Genomic DNA, 26,168 nt, shown 5'->3' on the forward strand with positions numbered 1-26,168 from the left:
AGATAGTGAAAGAAATCAACAACTTGATCAGTTACATTGACAATAAATAAATGCTTTGGTAGTTGATACAAAAGTCAAACATTTGTATGATTAGTCTTTTGTTAATGAATGTTATGCTCATAGCAGATCAACTGTACATGATTGGTATGTGCTGACTCATTTTGAGCTCACCTTACTTTAAAGCCAAGTGAGATTAAGGATAATAGCCCTTTGTTGTACTTTGTTCATTGTACAGCATAAATCAACAATTACCTTTTTTTAACCAACATAATGTTCAATGTGGGTATGTCAGAAAGCTTGCCAGTAACTTCCCATGGGTCGGTGGTTCTTTCCCGGCTTTTCCTGGGTTCTTCCTCCACCATCTATACTGGCTGCCATGTATAGCCTATCTTGTGCTGAAAAATGGTGTTAAACCCAACAACAACAACCAAAACAATGTTACGACTCTCTGGCCATAAATAAAGTAACAGTAAGAGGCAAAACCATAAAGTGTTGCAAAAATGAACAATTTAAGTATCAATGTTATAAAATGATAATTTAAGAGGAACTTACAGTATACTTTATTATGAATTGAATCCAAAATAAAAGTTCTATTAAAGTTCAAAAGAATGAAATGTTCAGCATAGATTTACTGGTTCACCAAGAAATGTGATGTTGTCAAAATGGCATGGTCTAGAACTCATTTTAATAATTCACAATACTTCCAGAATGATATGATAGTCCAATGAGCACTTTCTATTTTGACAGAATAATTCTAAAAGCTGTTTTTCCACAGAAATAATATGTAGATACAAATATAATGTAAGAAGGCAGCTCTTACACACAATCCTTACAAATTTTGAAAATATTTGAACTGTCATTCAATAATTGCTATCTTCAGTTTTTCTGGTTTGTACAGATGATGCAAATCTGCTGTCTGGTATGGTCACTGGTACAATACACAACATTTTTTTAATTAAACTGCAGATGTGAATTTGATCAGACTTAAAAAAAAGCATAAAAACTTTTCCAATGCCGGTCCACTATCAAATATGGCTGCGATTACTAAAAATAAAAGCTTTTAAATGACCTTATCCAAAACCAATGAATAAGGCTTGACCTAAATCACAATTATGCATGGAATATCATGGCATAAAGGTTATTCGGGTTTGTACAAAAAAAATGCCAATCCACCATTAAATATAGCCACTGTGATTAATAAAATGAAAACAATTTGAAATGACTTCTTCTCCAAAACTGCTGGAAAGAAAGTGTTATAATTTGCAAGAAAGCATTAAGACCATTCAGAATTGTCAAAAAAATGATTTGCCATCAAATCTGTTTGATACTAAAATTACTAAACTTTCAAATAATCTCCTCCAAAACTGCTGAATAAAATTTGATCTAACTTAACATTAAGCTTATTGCAATAAGCCCTTTCAATTTTGTAATGACACTGATCTGCCATCAAATATGGCCATCATTACTATAAATAGAAAAAAAGCGTGACTGATTTCTTCTAAAAAAACCACTAAACAAAATTTAATAAAATCTTGAAGAAAGCACACTGGCATGTACACCTTTGCAATTTGCAATTTTTACGAATGATGCTGACCCACCATCAAATATAGCATACATTCTAACTGCAGAAAAACCTTTAAACAGGTTCTGAAAAAACAAAATTTGATCAGTTTTGAATGTGAGCATGATGGCATGCACAAATGATGATGTAACATGATAATGAATATGGGAGTGGTAATAGTAAGAAAACTACATTTATTTTTAAAACTCTATTGTTAGCAGTAACTGACAAAAAATATTGATTATATGTCTACCCCACAGTTTGAAATTTCTTGAAAAATTGATGAAAAAGGGGAATTGTTTTACTTCAGCTTGTGATTGCTTCTCCTGAATGACTTGAAGGATTTTATTGAAACTGTCTAGGTTAGATATATAGTTGGTGTTAAATGTGCAGAATGATTTATGTTTTTTTTGCTCTGGCCAATTTTGAGAAAAATTCTTGAAAATTTTCAGAAATTTTGGGTTATTTTTACAATTCATATTGTCGTGGCTTCTCCTAAAGTCCAGACTTCATGAAGCATTTATTTAAAATCATTTTTTAAATACACAAAACACAAAATAGTGCTTTTGATATTATTTGATGCTATCTAAAATTTAAAGTACATAACTATAAGTGAAGTATTTCATTGGGAACCTTATTCAGTACTGGGCAGATTAACATAGGATTGGTTCAGTTTTCCTAACTACATTGACCAGAAGCTTACAAGCATGGACTCTGTCAGTGGGCTTTGTGCAGAGAAAGCAAACATCCTGGTTAGATTTAAAATAACCATCCTTGACATATCAATCAAAAACAATTGAATCTTAACTGGTATTATCATTTTGTATACCTCCATTAATTCATATGTCCATCTGTCTTTGTCATGCATTCTTGTCTGTGCTGATTCCTGAAACTACTTCTTATGTAATAGCCTTGGCTGCTGTTGTTTGAGAAGAGCTGTGAAAAGGATATTATTTTGGATCCCTCTCCAGAAGCCCTACAGAGAGGGTCAAAAGGTTACATTTATAAAGATAAAAATAAAGCAATTCGGTGATGGGGATATTTTTCAGATCTTTTTATCAAACAAAATCTTGTGCAAACAAACATGATCCAAAGATGGTGGAGATCTTTGACAGGTTTTGGTGAGTATACAATCTCTTTATCTTGGCCCTGTGAATTTTCATAAAACTGTACAGAGGAAAAGCGAAGGGATTTGCTTTGCTGCTGTCATCCAGGTTGCCCAGAGTCATGAATGCTGAAATCACATGTATACTAATTAAAAAATTAAAATCCATTTTCTCTTTAGAAGATTGTTGTTATCAGTGGTCAGTTTCCCTGAGTTATTAGGACTGATTGTACCAACCCTTGCCTTGTCATATTAGTACTAACTGTACTAACCCTTGCATTATTACATTAGGACTGACTGCACTAACCCCAGTCTTATTATATTAGGACTGACTGTACCAACCCTTGCTTTATTCTGTTAGGACTGACTGTACCAACCAATGCCTTATTATATTAGGACTGACTGTACTAATCCTTGCATTATTATATTAGGACTGACTCTACCTACCCTTGCCTTGTTATATTAGGACTGACTGTACAAATCCTTGCATTATTACATTAGGACTGACTGTACCAACCCATGCCTTATTATATTAGGACTGACTGTACTAACGCTTGCATTATTACATTAGGATAGACTACCAACCCTTGCATTATTATATTAAGACTGACTGTACCAACCCTTGCATTATTATATTAGGACTGACTGTACCAACCCATGCATTATTATATTAGGACTGACTGTACTAACCCTTGCATTATTACAAGAGGACTGACTACCAACCCTTACATTATTATATTAGGATTGACTGTACCAACCCTTGCATTATTATATTAGGACTGACTGTACTGACCCATACCTTGCTTTGTTATATTAGGACTGACAGCACTAACCCTTGCCTTATTATGTTAGGAATGACTGTACCAACCCTTGTTTTGTTATATTAGGACTGACTGTACTAACCCTTGCCTTATTATATTAGGACTGACTGTATGAACCTTTACCTTATATGAGGACTGACTGTACCAACCCTTGCCTTATTATATCAGGACTGACTGTACTAACCCTTGCCTTATTATATTAGGACTGACTGTACCAACCCTTGCCTTGTTATATTAGGACTGACTGTACTAACCCTTGTCTTATTATATTAGGACCGACTACCAACCCTTGCCTTGTTATATTAGGACTGACTACTAACCCTTGCCTTGTTATATTAGGACTGATTACCAACCCTTGCCTTATTATATTAGGACTGATTACCAACCCTTGTCTTATTGTATTAGGACCAACTGTACCAACCCTTGCCTTATTATATTAGGACCAACTGTACCAACCCTTGCCTTGTTATATTAGGACTGACTACCAACCCTTGCCTTGTTATATTAGGACTGACTACCAACCCTTGCCTTATTATATTAGGACTGATTACCAACCCTTGCCTTATTATATTAGGACTGATTACCAACCCTTGCCTTATTATATTAGGACTGACTGTATGAACCCTACCTTATTATATTAGGACTGACTGTACTAACCCTTGCCTTACATTAGGATTGACTACTAACCCTTGCCTTGTTATATTAGGACTGACTGTACCAACCCTTGTCTTATTACATTAGGACTGACTGCACTAACCCTTGCCTTATTATATTAGGACGGACTGTACTAACTCTTGCCATATTATATTAGGACTGACTGTACTAACCCATAACTGTACTAACAGTTGCAAAGCTATCTTGAACATAATAGTTTTTCTTTCCTTAAATTGTAATGTACATTTTATTTAAAGTAAAAAGGTCTAACCATAGTCCCCAATGATATAATTAATAAATGGATCACCTCAATAAACAAAATGATGTAACAGGTGAGATCAATGATGATGATACATCTGGTGTTGTTTCACGGTTTTAATAACAACAACATGGAATTAAATAAACCTTTATAATAAGTATAAAATTAGAGACACTGGAATGGTACAGTCAAACAGATACTTTGTCATACCTGAGAATTTGTTCGGTGAAAGAAAATTGTACATGTATGTAAAAGAAATTTACCATGTTTAATATAACGGTTGGTATACTCTAGTTGTTCTCGTAGATATTGAACTTAATGTGTGAGACAGAGATAGTCCTTCATTATGTGAAATTTCCTCATTCTTTGAGATATATGTAATACATTCTCAACAATATGTGTATGTGTGTGCATTGCAGCACACATTTATGTATGTGTGTTTAGCATATCAGCACTATTCTGGCTATACAGTGGCCACCACTTTTGCAGGAGGAACACAACCTTATAAGAAGGTTGTCTTTTCTAGAGGGTGATCACACAGATCTGGGTAATGTAAAAGGTATGAAAGGTGCAGAAATGTAAACAAATTTATTTTTACTTTAAAACATGTTATGCAATCAGTGTGATAAAACTTCTATTATTGTTATTATTTTTACTTTAAAACATGCCATGCAATTAGTGTGATAAAACTTGTATTATTGTTATTTAAAATAATTGTAAGTAATAATCATGATGCAAAACCACCTTGTCAGGCTGTTACTATCATTGTTAATTGGTTCCATTTTTCCACTGCTCTAGAATGCCTTCGAGTTTGAGACCATGAGAGACTTAAGTTTGGCCTGAGCTTGTAATGAATTTGAGCTTGAGATGATGAAATACTGTCAGGTTTAGCCTGAGATTTTAATGTCTCTGAACTTGAGATTGTGAGAGCCTCCAAATTTTTATCAGAGGTTGTTATGACCTTAATTAAACTAGAGATTGTGAGAGACAGAAGAGGAATCTAATTTCATTGTGATGGAATCTGTGAAAGACAAGATTGGCTAGAGATTGTATTGTCTTTGAGTTCTAGATTTTAATGTCTTGATTTTGAGAAACTCTGAAGTTTGGTCTTGTGAGAGACTCTGAAGTTTGGCCTGAGATTTAATAAATTTGAGCTTGAGATCACTGAGTTTTTGAATGAAATTCTAATGTCATGAATTTGAGATTTTGAGAAACTCTCAAGTTTGGCCAAATATTGTGGTGTCTTGGCAGTTGAGATTGTGAATGGGTCATCAGCTGCTGAAAAATGTTATGATTTAATTAAATTGTACTTGAAAGGGACAAAGAAATCTCAAAATTTAAAGGTGTCAACAATCTCTTTTACTCTATTCCAGCAAAAGTAGGTCACTGTGGCCTGTATATCCTGCTTTAGTGATTACAGCAACTTTTTGCATAGAACTTGTTTCATGATTAATTATTGCTTATTCTGTTGTGTACTTTGTATATTCATGAAACAAATAGTTACACCCTTAACAAGTAGGTCACAATTATCCACTTTTTCTGCATTATTAACTATGTATGATTTATGGATCATTTTGTGGCAGGCATGGTTTTCCTAGAAACCATTGTAATAATTTATTATATAAATCACTGTTACCAATAAGAAGGTTAAGTTTATTTTCTGCCCCTTGGCCCATTAGCTGAACCCCATGAATTAAGAAAATGGATGCTGCCCAATAATAGTTCACTAATGAGACCTTAAAAACTCTTAAGCACAGCCTGGTTATGCAACTTTTGATAGAACTGGCATAAATGATATATGAATAACAGGTACCAGTCTATCTTTTCCCTAGACATTGATTAAGCTAATGAGTATCAGGTATTCATAGAAAGCTTTCCCTAAGTGAGAGAGTTGTTTTTGTGGGAGAAGTTAACAACAAGATCTGCCAAGAAGGGTTGGGGAGGGAACACAATTAAATTGGAGCATGGCTAGATGATTGTTAACACATGCATCATCAGGATATACATATACTCATTAGGACATTGTTTGAGAAATGTTATGGGTAGTTGATTAAAGTTGGTCATAAAACTATTGTATAGTATGGATTCCACATGTCTTGTATTAGCTGACTCATTTTCCAGTGAATTGCATGGGATAACCTTTGCAAATTGACCACTGCAGTGACTAAACAAGGCTTTATTGAGTCTATACAAATGTATTGATAATTTAAAAGTATTCATATGTATCTCACAGTAAAAAAATGTTATATTAAACAAGTGAACAAACAAAAAGTAAATAAGAGCATAATGATGGAAGTATTAGTACATTTCTTAACAGCAGCTTGACTTCAGATATAAATTTGTCTCGCCTGTTAATGCCAAGACTTTTGTCTTACCTGTGATTGGTAGCACATATCTAACCTGCATTGTCTTGCATGTGAATGTCAGTACTTGTCTCACCTGTGAATTGTAATACTTTGTCTTGCCTGCAAATGGCAAGGCTTTTGTCTCACCTGTGAATTGTAATACTTTGTCTTGCCTGCAAATGGCAAGACTGGTTTCATCTGTGAATAGTAAGACTTGTCTTGCATGTGAATGGCAAGGCTTTTGTGTCTCCTGTGAATGGCAAGAATGATGTCTTGTATGTCGATAGCAAGATTTGTGGATCAGTGTTACATCATTTGCCATAATATTGCTACTGCACTCACTCAGTATAATGATGTTTGTTAAAACCATAGAGTATACTGCCTTATAGTAATGCAACCTTATAATTGTAAAATGGGATCAACGAATATACTGACCTTATATCTTATATCAGAAACTGTGTTATAATGAAGGGCATTATAGTGAGTGTTGTATATGCCTAAAGGCTTGTACCCTGATGTGCTACATTTTCCTGCCTCATTTTATTTACACAGAATGCTTTCTCATTATAATGCTATTCACATGTGAGGTACAATATTTTGATGATTTCTTGTAGCTTGATATCTGTAAAATTTGAACAGGATAGCTATTCTTTTTGGCACAGATGTCAAAATATTAATAGACTTTTGATGCAGATAGACTTTTGATATAAATAGACTTTTGATGTAAGTGCAATAAAATATTAGCATTTTATTATTTATGTTTGTATGTGTTCATCATCTTTGTGATAAATAAAAGTTAACAGAGCTGGTCTGAACTTACCCAACACAATTTAAGTCTTCCATTTCAATTTAAGCTTAAGTTCATGATCAAATAGCTAAGTGGCTGACATTTAAGTCTAACCTAAAATTTAATAATCACATGTATTAAATGTGGACTTGTTTTAAGATTTATGTTTTTGATTTATGTTTATGATATTGGGGACTTGAGATTTATGTTTGTGATATTGGGTACTTGATATTTATGTTTGTGATATTGGGGACTCGAGAGATTTATGTTTGTGATATTGGGGACATGAGAGTTATTTTTGTGATATTAAGGACATGATATTTATTGGGGTTTTTAGATTTTTTTCTTGTGATATTGGGGATTACCTCCTTTGTGAAATTTATTATCAATGTTCCATTGTGAGAAATACTCCTGATTGTTTCCTAAAACCAGTGACCCAAACTGAATTGAGTATTTCTTGTCTTTCACAGATTCCAACACAATGAAATTAGATAGAAATTCATTATGCATATGTCAGGAAAGCATTAAACTGGAACGGTTCTAGAAAGTTGTTGTTGTTGTGGGGTTTAATGCCATTTTTCAGCACACGATAGACTATGCATGGTGGCCAGTATTAATGGTGGAGGAAGAACCACCGACCCACGAGAAGCTACTGGCAAGCTTTCTCACTTAACCACATTGGCAGAATCCTAGACTCGAACCCATGCAGACAGAGGTGAGATGGCAATCATCCGTAATGGAGAGCGCTTTAGACCACTCGGCCACTAGGAGCCCCTTCTAGAAAGTTGCATTTGTCTAGAAACTTAGTTTTTTATTTGCATGATTGGCTTGCACTTCATATTATATATACAAACGTTAAAGTTTACCTGGAAATTATATTTATATACAAACGTTAAAGTTTGCCTGGAAATTATATTTATATACAAACGTTAAAGTTTGTCTGGAAATTATATTTATATACAAACGTTAAAGTTTGCCTGGAAATTATATTATATACAAATGTTAAAGTTTGCCTGGAAATTATATTTATATACAAACGTTAAAGTTTGCCTGGAAATTATATTTATATACAAACGTTAAAGTTTGCCTGGAAATTATATTATATACAAATGTTAAAGTTTGCCTGGAAATTATATTTATATACAAATGTTAAAGTTTGCCTGGAAATTATATTTATATACAAACGTTAAAGTTTGCCTGGAAATTATATTTATATACAAAAGTTAAAGTTTGCCTGGAAATTATATTTATATACAAATTTTAAAGTTTGCCTGGAAATTATATTTATATGTGTTCTCCATATATTATATTTTCTTCTGGATATTCTGTATATAATATTTTGGAAGCCATGCAGATTATTTTCCAACCAAATTTTCAAACTGTTTTTGTGAGCAAGGATTTTTTCACAGTCTGAAATAATTAAAAAGTTAACAGTTGGACACAGTGTTGAAATGTTTGAATTAAGAGTGGAAGGGTTTTAATGTCAGGCTGAGGGATGATCAGCTTTTAGAGATACATTGGGGTGATGACCCTGCTCACTGAGAGCCATTAAACCTAATTACCAGCTTGTATCCAACATATGGTTTGTGTTGTATTTTGATTACCATGAAAGGAGCAACTCAAGACCTGATGAGTTGACCTGCCTGCCCTTCTTTATAAATCCTTCTGACCTTTGTAAAATATTAATAGCAGCTTTTTGTTCTAGTCTTTAGCTTGCTTGCCCATAGGTCAGCTTGACCATGCTGAGGGAAAAAGGATTGTCAGCTTTGTGAATCATTTTTTTATGGGGTGGGTGGGGAATGCCATTATGATTGAAATAAAGTGTAATGAATTTTTTCATATTTAATGAAGTGTAATAACTTTCCCCATGTTATTTAATTACCACAGAGTTTAGTCATTTGTAAATATCCTGCAACTGTAAGAATGGAGAAGACAATTCAGCAGTGGGGGTTGGGCAATTTTGAATCATTTGTTGGTCAATTTAAACTGTATTAAGTGCTAAATTAAGATTCCATAGCCTGGTTGGGATGGCATAACATAATTGTAAAATTATCTAGCTGGTATTTAGCATTATTATGCATCCATGATTAGGGACGATAATATGGTACTTTAACAAATGGCAGTTTAATATGGTTACTAATTTAATAATAATAATAATAATAATAATAATAATAATAGTAGTAATGTATTCTCTAATATTTATGCTCACATTTATGAAAATTATAATGTGTTGGTCCTGGTACTTTATATACCAAAATAATTTTAGTAAGTATAGAGAATAAAGAAATAATAATAATAATAATAATAATAATAATAATAATAATAATAAAGCATTGATATACTCAACAACACCAACAATATCAATAATGGTGGTGACTTTTGTAGGTGGTCAAGGAGAATAAAAGAATTCTCCAACCTTACCTAATTTCAGTTGTGAACGAGTTGTTTTTAACAAATTCCAAAATATAGTCTACTATCCATTCTACAGATGGCAATGTGGTCTAAGGAACTTACCATTACAGGTCACTGCACATCTCACCTCTGTCCTAAAAAATTTAAGACTAAACTTTGGGTATGGGAGAAAGCTTGTTGATAGCTTCCTGTGGGTCAGTGATTATTCTGGGGTCTTCCCAAGTTCTTCCTGCATCAAATATATTGGTCACCATATATAGCCTATCATGTGCTAAAAAATGGCCTTAAACTCGACATAACTAAATAAGACTGGTTCGGGTTCAATCTGTTACACATACAATGATTGCCCTGTTGTACTAAGCTTGTCTAGAACATATGATGCTCTGTGGGTTAGACATTTAAACAGCTAACACTATATTATATGTATGTATTTCAGTGTTTAATATCTTCATTACTTCACATCCACTATGAAGTGATAATATATCTCTAAAAGTGATAGCATTTTCAAAATACTTTGGTTTTACAGAAAATTGCAGGCAAATCAGTAGGGGCATAGTTACTTAGTAGTTTTGGCAATTTAGCACTTGTTAGTATTAAAGGTATTTATCCTAGGATCAGATTGAACTCTAAAGTATTGTTTTTGTGTATGGAACTGAATTATGATGCATATTCTTTTTTTCCAGATTGGTATGGGATCAGGGGTCAATATTTGGCTGTCTACTGGTATGTCAAGATGGTTTTATGGCATTTAATTACATTTTTCAGCCCATGATAGGCTATTTATGTTGATAAGGGTTTAATGCTGTTTTTTAGCCCATGATAGGCTATTTATGTTGTTGAGGGTTTAATGCTGTTTTTTAGCCCATGATAGGCTATTTATGTTGTTGAGGGTTTAATTCTGTTTTTTAGTCCATGATAGGCTATGTATGTTGTTGAGGGTTTAACGCCGTTTTCCATCACATGATAGGCAATTCATAGTGCCCATTGTGTTTGGTGAAGGAAGAACCACTGACCCACAGGAGGCAACTTGCACTGACTCACAGGAAGCAACTTGTACTGGCCAACAGGAAGCAACTTGCACTGACTCGGAGGAAGCAGCTTTCACTGGCCATAAGGAAGCAACTTGCACTGGCCAGCAACTTGCACTGGCCAACAGGAAGAAACTTGCACTGGCCAGCAGGAAGCAACTTGCTCTGGCCCACAGGAAGCAACTTGCACTGGCCAGTAGGTAGCAACATGCACTGACCCACAGGAAGCAACTTGCACTGGCCCACAGAAAGCAGCTTTCACTGGCCAACAGGAAGCACCTTGCACTGACCAACAAGAAGCAACTTGCACTGAGAAGCAACTTGCACTGACCCACAGGAAGCAACTTACACTGGCCCAGAGGAAGCAACTTGCTCTGGCCCAGAGGAAGCAACTTGCACTGGCCCACAGGAATCAACTTACACTGGACTACATGAAGCAACTTGCTCTGGCCCACAGGAAGCAACTTGCACTGGCCAATAGGTAGCAACATGCACTGACCAACTGGATGCAACTTGCACTGGCCCACAGGAAGCAACTTGCACTGGCCCAAAAGGAAGGAGCTTGCACTGGCCATACGAACAAAGACGAGTTGTGAGTGATCTGTTATGTCAAGCACCTTAGACCACTCAGTGTCCCCAGGTATATAACAAACCAAGTGGGAGAGCCATTATTCTCAATGTTACTCATATAAATTAATTCAGTTGTTAAAATGCACCACATTAACTGAATACTACCTGAGTTTTTCTAAATTGATAACCAAATGGAGTCATGTAATGAATAACTTGAAATAACATTTCCTGTCAGGACCTCTTTGTGTTGTCCTATCGAAACAGTTGAACTCTTTCCATGAAAATGTCAAAATGTACAGCTCTTAAGACACCATGTTCCTTTCACATTACTATATTGACTGATATTTAAGACATTGTTTGGCAATTTCTGATTAAATTAATCCTATATTCTAAATTTATTACAGTAAAACCTTCACAGAATTAGCAAAACACTTTTTAAATTAATATAGAGATCACAATCCCACTGGTCTAATCTCTTCTCAATATCATATTATATATCTCTGTAATTATTACATATATTTGATTCGATCATGTATATAATTATTTACATTTGTATGTGATTTATCCATTTTATGTCAGTAGACAAATATTGATCATAAGAATTACTTTGTAACGGGAGATGGTTTGTATTAAACATTTAGGTTTCTGCTGAATTCCCGGATATTGCATTGTTTTGACTATATTTATTGATTTTTCCTGAAACAATATTGTTTAAACTAAAAAGAAGAATCTTTAAATGTAGTTTCACTTGGAGCTATGCACAGAAATTGACATGTGCGGCACGAGGTCCTCTAATGGGTTTGCTGCTAACTCATTCACTTTGTATGGTACAGTCCCCAAAGAAGTTTTGTTAAACAATATTTGTGCCTTTGTAGCAGATTATCTTTTCAGAACCTTTTGCGCTTGGGGCAGAAAGCAAAGTTTGGCAACATGTTACTTGTCTGCACTTAAAATAACTGGTTTTGGGCCACCAGGTGGGTACAGTTTCCACTAAAAACTGGATATGAGCCACCAGGCGGATGACAGTTACCACTTAAAATAAGTGGTATTTGTGGCACTAGGCAGTTTACAGTTTCCACACAAAAAATTACTTTTGGGCCACCAGGCGAGTGATAATCTACACTGAAACCAACTGGTTTTGTTCTGCCAGACAGATGACATTTTTCACTGAAAATAACTGGTTTTTGACATCCAGGTGTCACTTTGACACTGAAAATAACTGGTTTTGGGCTACTGTCAGGTGACAGCTGGCTCTGAAAATAACTGGTTTTGGCCACCAGGTGGATGATAGTTTCCACTTCTGAACTATGTTCTAAGTGAGAAGGTGAAATTTTGATTTAGGAATCAAAAACAGTTTGAAAGCACAGAATGTAACTCCTTGTGGTGGGATCTGACCTGATCGTATTAGAATTTAAATATTTTAATTGTATTAAAAGTAAGAAATCATTTTATGAAGTAATGCTATTGTATGTTTAGATAAAGTTACCTTTTACATTTGCAAAATTTGTAACTGGTTAAGATTCATTGTGTTCATTTTCTTGTGTATTGTCAGTCCTGAAATTGTATTTATCCTGTCAAATGAGCCTTGATAAATTTGTATATTGAGACCCAGTCAGTGTAATTGAGGAATAACAATCTTGCCAGTCCTGTAAATAAGATTATCTGTAGCTGGATGGAAAAACCATTTCAAGGCCACTCTTGTGGTCTTCTGGTGAACAGCATGCTCGACTATTAGGTGTGATTTTCCCCTGATTGACTTTGTATTTCAGAGAATTTATCCTTTAGTTGGCAACAAGCCATGTAATGTGGATAAATTGACCCTAAATTCAGGCATAGTAAATGGATTAAAGTCATTAAGCAAACATCAGATCTCCATTTACTCAATTGGACCATTAATAAAACCTAGGTTAGAAATTATGATAGTTGTATTTTGGGACTGGTGCAATGAAAGTTCAACATGTAACATAACCTTTTAAGAAGAGGGCCACACCCAGGGAGATTGTTTTATTCTAACATTTGTTGAAGAAAGAATGTGGAAATTATGTCATCCATCTACCCATAAGTGTGATTGCATTTGTAATGTCAAAACAACTTCGGTCACCTTTTAAGATGGAGACTTAAAACTTTGGAGGGGATGGGGGGGGTCCAAAGATGTACATGGTACTTTGGAATTTGGATCTATTTCTAGCTATTCACATTTCTCGTTTCAGTATTTGTAAACATTTTATTTATTTGCTCATCTATTTATCCATCTTTAACCAAAACACCAGAAAAACATGGAATTGTGTGCACATAATGCCATATTATACTCAATAAGTTGAGTCCAACTGCAAACAACTTAGACCCTGGTCTGCCATCATGTGATGTACCAGAAGGTCAGGGTCTATGTTTGTTATATTAATTATTCTTAACAATCATCGTAAACCCAGATCTGCCACATGTAATGTCAGATCTGGGTCTGTGCAGTTTGCAGTTGGACTCGACTTACAAGTGAGTATATACAGTAGATAGGATGTGCCTTTTGCTATTTAAAAGTCTTCAGTTTAAATTTTTTAATTGATTTCGTCTTTTTGTTCATTGACCCATGGATTATCTGTACTTTCATTTCTGGGATAAACTCTAGAACGGTTTCAGATATTTCAATGAAATTTGGCACAAAACCTTTATTCTGTTCACTAATTTTTCAGTTTCAATATTTTAAATATTTTATATTTGTACTGCCATTAATCCAATATTGATACTTGAATTTGCTTTGGCAATCCAAAACTGTTGGATATCTCAATGAACTATGGTATATATATTGAACTAGTGATGTAGCTGTTCATTGATAGATGACTCCTGTTCTTTTATGTTTCTGTGAAAGCCATGAGTACAATTTGGAAAGAAAAACAAAATGGGGCAGAAAACCAAATTAGTTTCTTCCAATAGACACTGAAAAAAAATAATTCAGTTTCTTAAAATATGCATCTGTTGATTTAACTAAAAATTTCAACAGCAAAAAATTTGTATGAAAATGAAAAATCATTAAAAGTTAAGATTTAGACTTGTATATGGCACATTTTAGGTACCTCTTTTTTTTAGTGGTGTCACATTGGTTTGATCTTGTCCATTCTGTATCCCTGTCCATCCCAGGAAGCATGTCAGCAAGATTCCATGAAAAAGTCTCTCAGTGTAGACATACCAGTATGAAACTGTAGGCATTCTGCTTAAATCTTAAAGACATTATAGCAATTTTAAAGTTTTAAACCTCATATTCAATCTTTCTTTCTTCTACAAAAACATTGTCAGCACAATTAAGAAAATTCTTCATGAAATATACAAATAAAATTTAGTAGTTGTTTTTGCATGTAGATGACCTGGCCCAAGTATTCATTTAGCTCCCCAATTTCAGTACTAACTAAAACTCAAAATCATCTATCTCAGAGGAATTATTTAATGTAAACAATGAAAATTGAAATTTGAGTGAACAGAATTTGGGGCCTAAAGCATGTAACATTTAAAGTTTAAATTAGTTTTTTTCTTCTGATTTTCAAGCCAGAAAGATTTTCAAATTAACTATAGCAATTGTTCCAATTTGATAACATTTTTTGCACTTTATGGAACAAGTCACACACACACACACACACACACACACACATATATATATATATATATATATATATATATATATATATATATATATATATATATATATATATATATATATAATCAGAAACTTTAGGACAACTACAAGAAATTGTTTGGATTTTTGTATAGGTGGCTTGGTTAGACTTTCATGCCAGTAAAGCATTTATGCATGCATAAACTGTTCTTAAATCTGACTATTTTATGAAAACATTTGTAATCATGTACAAGCAAAAATTTCAAAATTCAAAGTAGTTGATTGTTGAATCAACATTGACTGTTATTATTTATGCTTTTTATTTGTACCATAGCTGGTCTAGATGGATATTTTCATGTCAAAAAGTTAAACAGTTTTCGAAAGTATCACTACCGTTATCTTTTGAGTGTCTTTTAAACAGTCAAGGTTATATGACTTGCATATCTGTGAGAGACGTCTGTGTTTGCTGTTTTGTTTTACCACTTTGTCATGTGGCTTACTATAAACTCTCTTGGTGGTGGTAGTGGTGGTGTGTGGGATAAACTTCATTTTTGCCTCAGTATGTTTCTAATTCTGATCTGTGTGTCCTTTTAAAATGCCAAGACATTTTATTATTTTTTATTTTTTTAAAGGTATATTTGACATCTTAGTATGCTTTAGTTTTCTTAACTATGCTGTTTAGATGCATTGACAATGAATTCACTTTTACATTCTGTTTTAAAGTGCCTTGCTTGATTAGATTTTAGTTATATGCTGTGTTTTTTTATATTTATTGTAATTGTGTATTATGGTATGTTTGTATGTTTTGCAAATTGCTTAATTCTGGTCTAAAGCTTGCTAGAACCAATGTTTGTTGTTGTTGTTGTTGTTGTGGGGGTTAATGCCATTTTTCAGCACATAAAAGGCTATGCATGGCAGCCAGTATTAATGGTGGAGGAAGAACACAGGAAAGCCCCGGGAAGAATCACCAACCCATGAGAAGCTACTGGCAAACTTTCTCACATACCCACATTAGCCAAATCCTAGACTCAAACCCACGCAGACAGAGGTGAGATGGCAGTGATCCGTAACAGAGAGCACTTTAGACCACTCAGCCACTTAGGGCCCCAAAACCAGTGTTTAATTGTTGTCCTACCTGGCAATGAGATGAGGATGTTCCACGTGATTTCAGTTTTTTGGGTCAGTATCCAAGAAATGGGCAATATCAATTCAATAAATTGGGCTGACAAATCATGTTATTTTATATGTAATACTCAGTGTACATCTGTCTGTTATATATGTACTAACTAATCTCCATGCTTCATAAAGATGTGTTGTAACACTTCATTCCATCATTGCCTTAGCCTGCCTAGACTGTAACTACATAGATGAGTTGCAGATATCAGTTTAGGGAGAGATAAGAATAACCAGTCTAGATAGTTGGCTTAAGCAGGATATGCTGAAACAGACATACCTTGGTCTTTTTGGTCACATGTTTGATAAAGATCCCTGATGCAAATAGTACTCATTCTGAACTACCCTCAAGCCCTTGGTTGTTATAACATTATTTATCATTCAGAGATTTGTTAACATGTTCTTCAGTCCAGAACCAGTGTGATATTAATATTATGTGTCACTTCTGTATCGCCAAAAATACATGGGGCTTTCTAAATCCAATTGCCCCCACACTTGGGACAAGCTCAAATTTGGCTTCAGCAAGTTTATGTTTGCAAAGTAACTTTCTTGTAGGCAGGTTAAAATAAAGATACAGAGAGAGAGGGAGAGCGAGTTTTCAGTGTATGATCCTTATATCATGCAATCATGCCACAGTACACATATCAGCACCTTTATTTCACATTTATATGTGCCACATTTTTCATATATATTTATAACTGCTCAGTTTATTTCATTCATGAATCCTTTGTGTCACATGCTGACAGTCTGTTGTTTCCTTGTAGTCAATGTTGGGGTCAGTCTCATTTTCTCGCCCAGATGTGATCTTGTGAATCTACTGTCAAAAACAAATTTTGACAAATAGAAAATAAATATTTATATTTTAAATTGTCAGTTGTATGTTAATTGTAATGTACATTCATAGAATTTGCCAACTTTGTAACCTAGCCACAGTCAGTTTGTGTTCCTCTTAGTGTGCCAAGATTTCCAACTCTGAACAGTCATACATGATTACTATAAATTAGTGAATATAACACATGTCCAAGTACAATTCACACTCATGTATTACCTGTATTTTTTCCATTGTGTGTAAAAAAAAATATTTTAGATTTCCCGAAGATATACATAACCTGCAGGGTTTCATGAAGAATAATAAATGATCAACATTTTTGTTGGCTTCTTTTCATTATAAACATAGTATACAATACTAGGGTATGGTGAATGACACTTTCTGTTTACCATAGAATCTCTAAACTGTATAAATTTTAATCAGCGTGCTCCACTTGATAAAATGACATCACAGCAGAGCCATTTCCGCCAAACTGGGTCAGTTTAAAAAGAGTTGTCTCAACCTTTCCATGATGATTGGCTTTTGAATACAGCAACAAAGCCTTGCCTATACACTACTTCAAAATCAAAAAAATAATAACCTACCATCAGTAATCACCAGATGGCATGAACTACACACCTTTTGATAATATAATAAACAATGTAGTTAATTATGCAATGGCAGCTTGTAAAAAAAAATAATAAATTCCTGGCTACTATTTGCAATGTATTTCGTAAATATTAAATTCTTCCAGAAGTCAACTTGTTTAGCTTTGAATCTAGATATGATAGCAAATCAGACACAGCATGACAGATCCCAACTGTATGTCGAGTGGAGGTTATAGATGTTTTTCAATACAATGAGGATGTTGACAATTCAATGAACAAGATTTGTATCAATCTTTTTTAATATTATTGACATTGATAAACTGCACTATAGAGGTTTATATTCTAAAATTATATCTATGACAGTACGAGATTTTAGTAAACACAACAATATTACCACTCTCCATAAATTAGTTGATTTTATTATGTTGATCGTGTCTTTTTGTTATTATATTGTCTTTAAATGTTAAAACATTTAGCTGAAATGTAAAATATAACTATATAATCAACGTTAGGCTGTTTACTATTTCGAAATTGGTATATTATTTCAGATAGTAAAGAAGTGTATTAAAATATTACTACAACATGGTAATAGATGTAAAAGTCAAGATGTATAACACTCGGACATATATATCACATGGGTAGGGTAAACTTATACATGGTAGGATAAAACTTGGATAACCCTCATCGCTAATTTATGGTAGGTGATTATGGGTAATAATATAAGCTGTGAGATGTTTTTTACAGGTTGCATTTGGAAATTAAAGGTACTGTTCTCTAATGATTATACACCAGAAAATCTAGCACCCACAAGTAATGTTCTGTTGTTTAGGTAATTATTACAGGAGACCCAATCTGATTAAAATCAGATCTCCACTGTCCTAGGCTAAGATCTGACAGTGATCGCTTAGGGATCATGTTCTTGTGACCTTTGAATTAGTCCATGGAAATGCAGCTTTCAAAAATCTGAAAGTAAATCAAAATGTTCAGCACACAATGATGCTTTTCATCCACACTGCTCAGTCTCCCAAATGCAAAGATAATAAGACTTAATCTGATTGGCAGATAAAATTAGTAATTATGGTAATAACATAGGTCACCAGAACATGACCCCTAAGCATTGGAGATCAGATCTTAACATAGGACATAGGATCTTAACATTTAATCAGATTGCAGGAGACCAAGGATCTCAACAGATTTTCAGGATGAGGAGTCCTGGATATTCACTCATGGGACTCTGTGGTCACTTTATTTCAAAAATACAGAAAGAAAAATGATAAAGTGTATAATTTCTATATTAGGAATAAATTTTTAGCCATCTATAATACAACACTAAAAAGGAAATATTTTTCAATAAATGTTCAGTTAAAACATTGTAACTGTAAATTTACATTGGTTTTCTTGAAGTCATTGCAAAGTCAACATCAGAGATAATTACAGTGATAAGGATTAACTGTTAATTAGTCACACTCAGTCAGGGTTTATGCCTGATTGTTCAAGTCTAGCCTTTAGCTATTCTGCAGATCAGCCATTGCTGTCCAAAATATAAAACTGAGGATCCTGGGGGAAAATGAGGTGTATCACAGACTTGTTAGTATGAAGTGTGTCACAGACTGAATGTAATTTCATGTGTATTATTTTTTTTTATTTTTTTATTTTTATTTTTTTTTCTGAGAGAAAATTCTAAAGACATAGTAAGGGATACAGGGAAACTATATGGGGAAGTAAAAGGCGATGACATCATGGGGCTAAGTCACATGGCACTATGTGAAGTGGACAGGCTCATGAAAGAGTCTTTGAAAACACCCCATGTAGAACATAAACAGACAAAACAGAGACACAAATACGTACTGGATAAAACTTAGTTTAAAACCCTACTAACTTCTATATTTTTAAAACCATACAGCTCCCACACTTTATGTTTGACCACTACACAAAAATGTCTCATAAACAATTTTGGATCTTTCAATAAAGAATAATCAGATAAACTAAATAAAGGAGGCCTAACTCGACCCAGGGGAAACACATAGAGAATAAAGAAGTGTGGACCTTGGATCGAGCGTAACCTACCTATCAGCATCCTTAAAATATATTATGAGGAACGACACATATTATGACTCGAATAATACAATAGGAATTTTTTTTAAAAAAAATTCTAAATAGTACACCGTTCCATTGTCAATTTCGATAACCATTAAACAAATTAAAAGATAAAATATATCATAACAGATCTTAAATTCATATTAGGAAGAAATACAACTGGGAAAGATTTATGATCTATACTTGCTGTCTCAAACATACAGAAAATATAGCATAAACACAATATAGCACCACTACATATAGCAAACACTGAGACCTAGGCGACCTCTAGCAAAGGTCACAAAAATTTCAAGGGAAGGAAATTCGAGCAAGGTGAGGGAAACCATGCTCGGACAAACAACCCTTTAGATAACACTAAGGAAACAAATGCCTCATCAAAAATTCTAAAACTTAAATTTCTGATATAAAATTTTGTTTTTAAATAAAACATACAACATAAAATAATTTATTTTTTTGGAAATGGGGGGCATCTGTCTGGTGTCCCCCCCCAAAAAAAAATGTGTTGAAAGTAATTTCATGTGTATTACATCTGTATCTCCAACATACTGGAAGTAATTACATGTGTGTCACATCTATATCTCCAATGTATTGAAAGTAGTTTCATGTGTATCACATCTATATCTCCAACATACAGAAGTAATTTCATGTGTATTACATCTGTATCACCAACATACAGAAAGTAATTTCATGTGTATCACATCTATATCTCCAGTTTATCACATCTACATCTCCAATGTACTGAAAGTAATTTCACGTGTATTACATCTATATCAGTAACATACTGATATATCCTTTTGGTTCCCCACCACCAAATTTCATATATTTTTTTGTTCATCCTTTAATAGTGACAGAATACTTTGTTTTCTTATGTTTCTCTTCTTGGGTCTTAAGTGAGCTTTCCATTTTTACATTTAAGTTCTTCCCTTGCAATTTTGTTTTACCACCAATACTTTTTATAATGAAGTCGGGAGCTGACAATTCCTTCATGACCCATATTTAGTTTTACCTTTTCTTGCCTGCTTTCATCTGTCAAACGTCAGGTGGATGTTATAATTTTTTTTATTTTTGTCTCATGTTATAATCATGTCAGGTATATTAAACCATGTAGAAGAAAATAAGCCAGAAAAGAAAAATGATCTAAGAAAAATATATTAATCAGTATTAATGGTGCATGCAGACAAAAATGTTTTGATAAGTTTGTTTTGCTTTGTTTGTGTTATAATATTGGTTTTTCTTAAATGTTGATGACGGTTTTATTTGTTCATCTCACATGGAATGAGATGTCATGTAATTCAAATACTGTGCCTATTATGATAAACAGTAACAACTAAATTACTCCTTGTCATTGCTGAATGCAAGACATCTACGTATTTATTAGCATTTAAAGGCACCTCCATACAATAAGGACTGTATGATGCCAATTAAATGTAATCTTTTAAAAATTATGTTAGATGCAGCTTGACAGGGCTTTTAAAGTCTACATTTTTTTTACACCTGAAGATTAGTCATCAATAAAGAAATATATTCTGTAATTATTATTATTGTTGTTGTTGTTGTTGTTCTGTAAACAGTATGAGTAAATCACAATTTATGCCAATCACTTTTCTGTCACCCTCAGTTTTATGTCATTTTTTTAATAAATACATTTGTTATGACAAATTACATTAAAAAAGCAAGTCTGTTCTGAGATATGTCTTTTTATTCTCCTTATTTTATCCTTTTGCTATAAGCATGGAAATAAAAAGAAACAAGAAAATGCATCATGCAGATAATCTTTTGTAATTCTCCTATCTAATAGAACCAGCTTTCTTCAATTAATGTCCAGTGCTCTGTACATCTACATGTCAGTTGATTTTCATGCTAATTATTCATTACTCTCTCCAAAGCAGGATTCTGGCAACAATGGCTTAATTCATTGCAGGCTTCAGCTCTTCAAAAGAAATGCATATGTGCTGGTAACAAACTAAGGGGAAAAACAAGTTGGCCTGGGGTTCTGTTGAACATTGATATAATTATGAAATTGACCAGTAAAGTGTCAGTTTTCCACTTGATTTGAACAAGGCCAAGCCAAACAGATTCTTTGTTTAACATGACAGTCATACAGTTGACTGTGAATTCATTTATTTTCTTTTGTAAAAATTATTTTGTTTTATATTAACAAAAATGTCGTTTTTATTAGCCTTCGAATTTGTGGATTTTTGTAGTATTCCCGATGTTTCCATCAAAGGATAATGTTTCATCCTTGAATTTATGGTTTGTAGCACAAACCCACACAAATTTGAAACCCACAAAAAATATATTTACATTATCTTACCTTATATTTCATGCAACCATATGTTTGTTTTTTGCTTCCTCTGTTAAATCTGATACAAAAAGAATCGAAGGACAGAAGAATACCAAAGTGGCATAGTGCTAATGTTATTTTACCTTCTTGAATGATGTTTATGATGAAAACAAGTCACACCACTCTGGTGACTTAAGTGGTTGGAGTGTCCATCTCGGATGTGGGAGGTCACGGGTTTGAACCGTGGCTAAGTCATATCATACCCAAGTCTTAAACAAATGGTACTAGCAGCTGCCTTGCTTGGCACTCAGCATTAACAAGTTAGTCTAGGACTGGTCAGCCTGGTGTCAGGATAATGTGACTGGGTGGGATATAATGTGATATGTCTCCGGCATGATGCCCCAGTGCTAGATATCACTATAAACTGCCATGTTGCAGACATCTTGGTGATATGACTGAAAAATTGTTAAAGCTATGTACAAATCCAAGTCACACACATGCACACAGAATGACCTGAATTCTTTAGAGAGCTCTTTATAGAACAAATAATTTTTATAATTTTGACATCATTTCTTTTATTATTTAAAGTTTTTCAAAATTACATTAAAAATAAGGCAAATTTGGTTGACATGAAAATATAATAAAATATATCAAAAAAGAAGGTAAAGGCAAAATACTTTGAGCAGCTGTCCTCTTCATAATTCATGCCAAAGTAATAAATTTTCCTTGAAAGTTGTTTGTCAGTGCTGGCAATACTCGATAAGCCATGCTCTTCATTTATCAGGGCTAATATAGTAACATTTTATTACAAATTATAAGTACCAGTCTTCATTTATCAGGGCTAATATAGTAACATTTTATTGCAAATTATAAGTACCAGTCTTCATTTATCAGGGCTAATATAGTAACATTTTATTGCAAATTATAAGTACCAGTCTTAAATGTTGATAAGCTAATTCCTTTCTCCTAATTATTGCTAAAATAAGAACTACTCCTGTCAGTTACCTCACTCCTTAATTAAGCCAAATTCTTATCATTTTGTCTGCCATCTGATCTCTCATCCCAAGTAGCTGATAATTAGGTTGGCTTGTCCTAACAAACTGACCTGGGTGAAATGAAATGAATCAATGGAGGCAGCTGTTTTTATATGTCATTTGGGAGGCAGATTGCTGTATCCCTGCAGCTAATCTACAAGCAGATATTTTGGAATAAATTATGCATTATGTAACATGGAGAGATTTTAGGTCAGTTGACCCTTAGGCTTTCTCTTGGGGTTTTTATTAATATATACAGTGGCCAGCAGCTAATATCAGAACCAATATTGGTCAACTCATTAGTGTTTTAGTAATGGGAGGAATGTTTTTCAAGGCTTCACCATGAATGTGTTCTTAAGGAAAAATTTGGCCTTCAGCCTGGTTTATCACTATATTCTCATTTAGTTCTAAGCTGTTGGGGTGGAAGAATGCTTTAAAGCACACCCTTCACGGACCATTCACATATCACATCTCAACCAACGTGGGTATGTGAGAAAGCTTGCCAGTAGCTACCCATGGGTCAATGGTTATTTCCAGTATCCTCCAAGGTGTTTCCTGCACCAGAAATATACTGGCCAACATGTATAGTGTCATGTGCTGAAACATTCTGTTAACCCCCTCCCCTAAAAATTAAAAAATAGTTAAGCTACCTTCATGCCCAGTTATCTAGATCATGTCAGGGGTGTCAAATTATCATTGACATAATGGTCCTGAAATATCAGGGTTGATAACCGGTAACATAATTTTGATGATATTCTTGACCTTTATTCTTTTTCTTACTAGAACGTTGCTGTAAAATAGGTTGTAGTTTCACGATTAATTATTGCTTTATTTGTACTCAGTTTTACTTTTGTAAGAAGCATTATTTCAGTAATTTTAAAACAGAATTCAGACTCCAGTTGTACATAGCAGACGATACAACAAGAACAGTGTTGTAAACACATTAACCCTTGGAGTTTTTTTGTCATTTTCACCTGAAATTTGAGTAGGAAACACATTTTGAAAGCTATTTCTGAATACATCCTAAGACATCAACTTCCAGGTGATTTTCCAATAATGCCTAGTTGTGTTAGAAACATCATTTTTCATTGGCTATTTGGCTCGTGCATGAGCAGAGGGTTAGAAGTTGGGGTTCTTTTTTTTTTTTATTTGCTTAACGGACACATTATTTTTAGATCAAGACCACTCTTTATTCCAAATGCCCATCGTATCCTACTTTTTGCAAAGGTTCATCTGTCTGTTTGCAGCTCATACTGTTTTGCCTTAGAACTGAGACCAAAAAGTTTAAAATCCAGACACAAAAAATGTTTCAGACCACAGGCAAATTTTGGGTGGAAAAAAAATGGGGTCCAAAAATGAGATTTTCCCCTCTCTATTTTGTAGTGCAACTAGAACTTCCAGAATATTTGGTATCATTGTAGAGGTACATCTGTCTACCTTTCTATAAAATCACCCAATTTAGTGTATCCTGCATGGCCTTGACGCTACAGAGCTTGGCGGTAGGCTACTACCTCCTGCCACGTTAACTCGTCGCCAGGGGTTAATGTGTTAAGAAATTATATGTGTACATGTATGTGTGCTTTTTGAAATAAAGGTACAAGATGTACTTTTATTATCTAATGATTCCAATCATTGTATGATTTTACAGTGGACATAGCAGAGTTTTAATATTTCTCTAAATAAGATAACCTTACCTCCTGAAGAAAATAAATACACAGTAGGGTAGAGAAAATTGGAAAAATAATTATTAAAAAAATAGAAGTAGTTTTTAAGTTAAGATGTTATTTCATTGACATAATTATGCTTACGTGATCTAATGAGTAAATACATGAAAAAGGTTGTGGATAAGATAACTACTTGTCTGGATGAAAAAGATATAAAATTGTATGTCATGTAACTATAAAATAGCAAGGAAACTAAGTGTATTTGAAAAGCAAGAGGACTAGATGAAAAGGGGTATTTCAAAACTATTTCACCACCACAACCACAGCTGCTCGTGCAGTATCTGTTGTTGCTGTTACTAACTACTTACTATTACTGCTTCTTAATACTAATGTTACAAGTACAATGTCCTGTAATCTGCTAGATCTATTTGACTGTCATTTGTACCAGCTGACATTCTTTAATGTTGGAACAATCAGTTTACATAGTCCATTAAAAACCCATTACCTTGAGGCCAAAAAACCTGCTGCCCTACATAGTTGTTTATGGAGGGTCAGCTTGACCAGTCCATTTGCCCACCAGCAACAATAGATGCAGGACAAAAGATAAGAAAAACCTAGCTACTGTATGTACACTGTTTAATGTGTTAGGAATGTGGAAAATTGATTCTACATCTAGTTCATGTCTTCTTCAGGTAATAAAATTCATGTTTTTCTCCATTACCACCAGAAGATGTAAAACTGCCCAGCTGAGATGGAAACTGATCCTTCTATAATAGACATTCATCCAACACATCCAGAACTCATTACTGGTCATTAGGCACTAAATAACACTGTCTGGATATAACTTTTCATTTTGTGCTTTCTGCCAATAAGTAATATGTAGAGAGTTAAGTAAGAGTAGGATATATTTATCTACAAAGACAGCCCATGATTTTAAGGGTAGGATATATTTGTCTACAAAGACAGCCCATGATTTTGAGGGTAGGATATATTTATCTACAAAGACAGCCCATGATTTTAAGGGTAGGATATATTTGTCTACAAAGACAGCCCATGATTTTAAGGGTAGGATATATTTGTCTACAAAGACACCCCATGATTTTAAGGGTAGGATATATTTGTCTACAAAGACACCCCATGATTTTCAGATCTGCAGTGTTAGATGTTTAATATTCTCAACAATTTTTATGCCAGGAACTTTAGTTCGACCTTGTAGTACTGCAGTTTGAATTTGCACAAGTCTAATAAGAAACAAAATTTCAGTGTTTCCTTGATGCAAGCATCTCTTCTTCCAAATGTCATATCCAGGTTTTAGTTCAAATGGCCACATGAGTTTATGGTCTTGTCCAACAAGCAT

Source organism: Sinohyriopsis cumingii, chromosome 14 (assembly GCF_028554795.1).
Source record: "Sinohyriopsis cumingii isolate HCF-2022 chromosome 14, ASM2855479v2, whole genome shotgun sequence".
NCBI lineage: Eukaryota > Metazoa > Mollusca > Bivalvia > Unionida > Unionidae > Sinohyriopsis > Sinohyriopsis cumingii.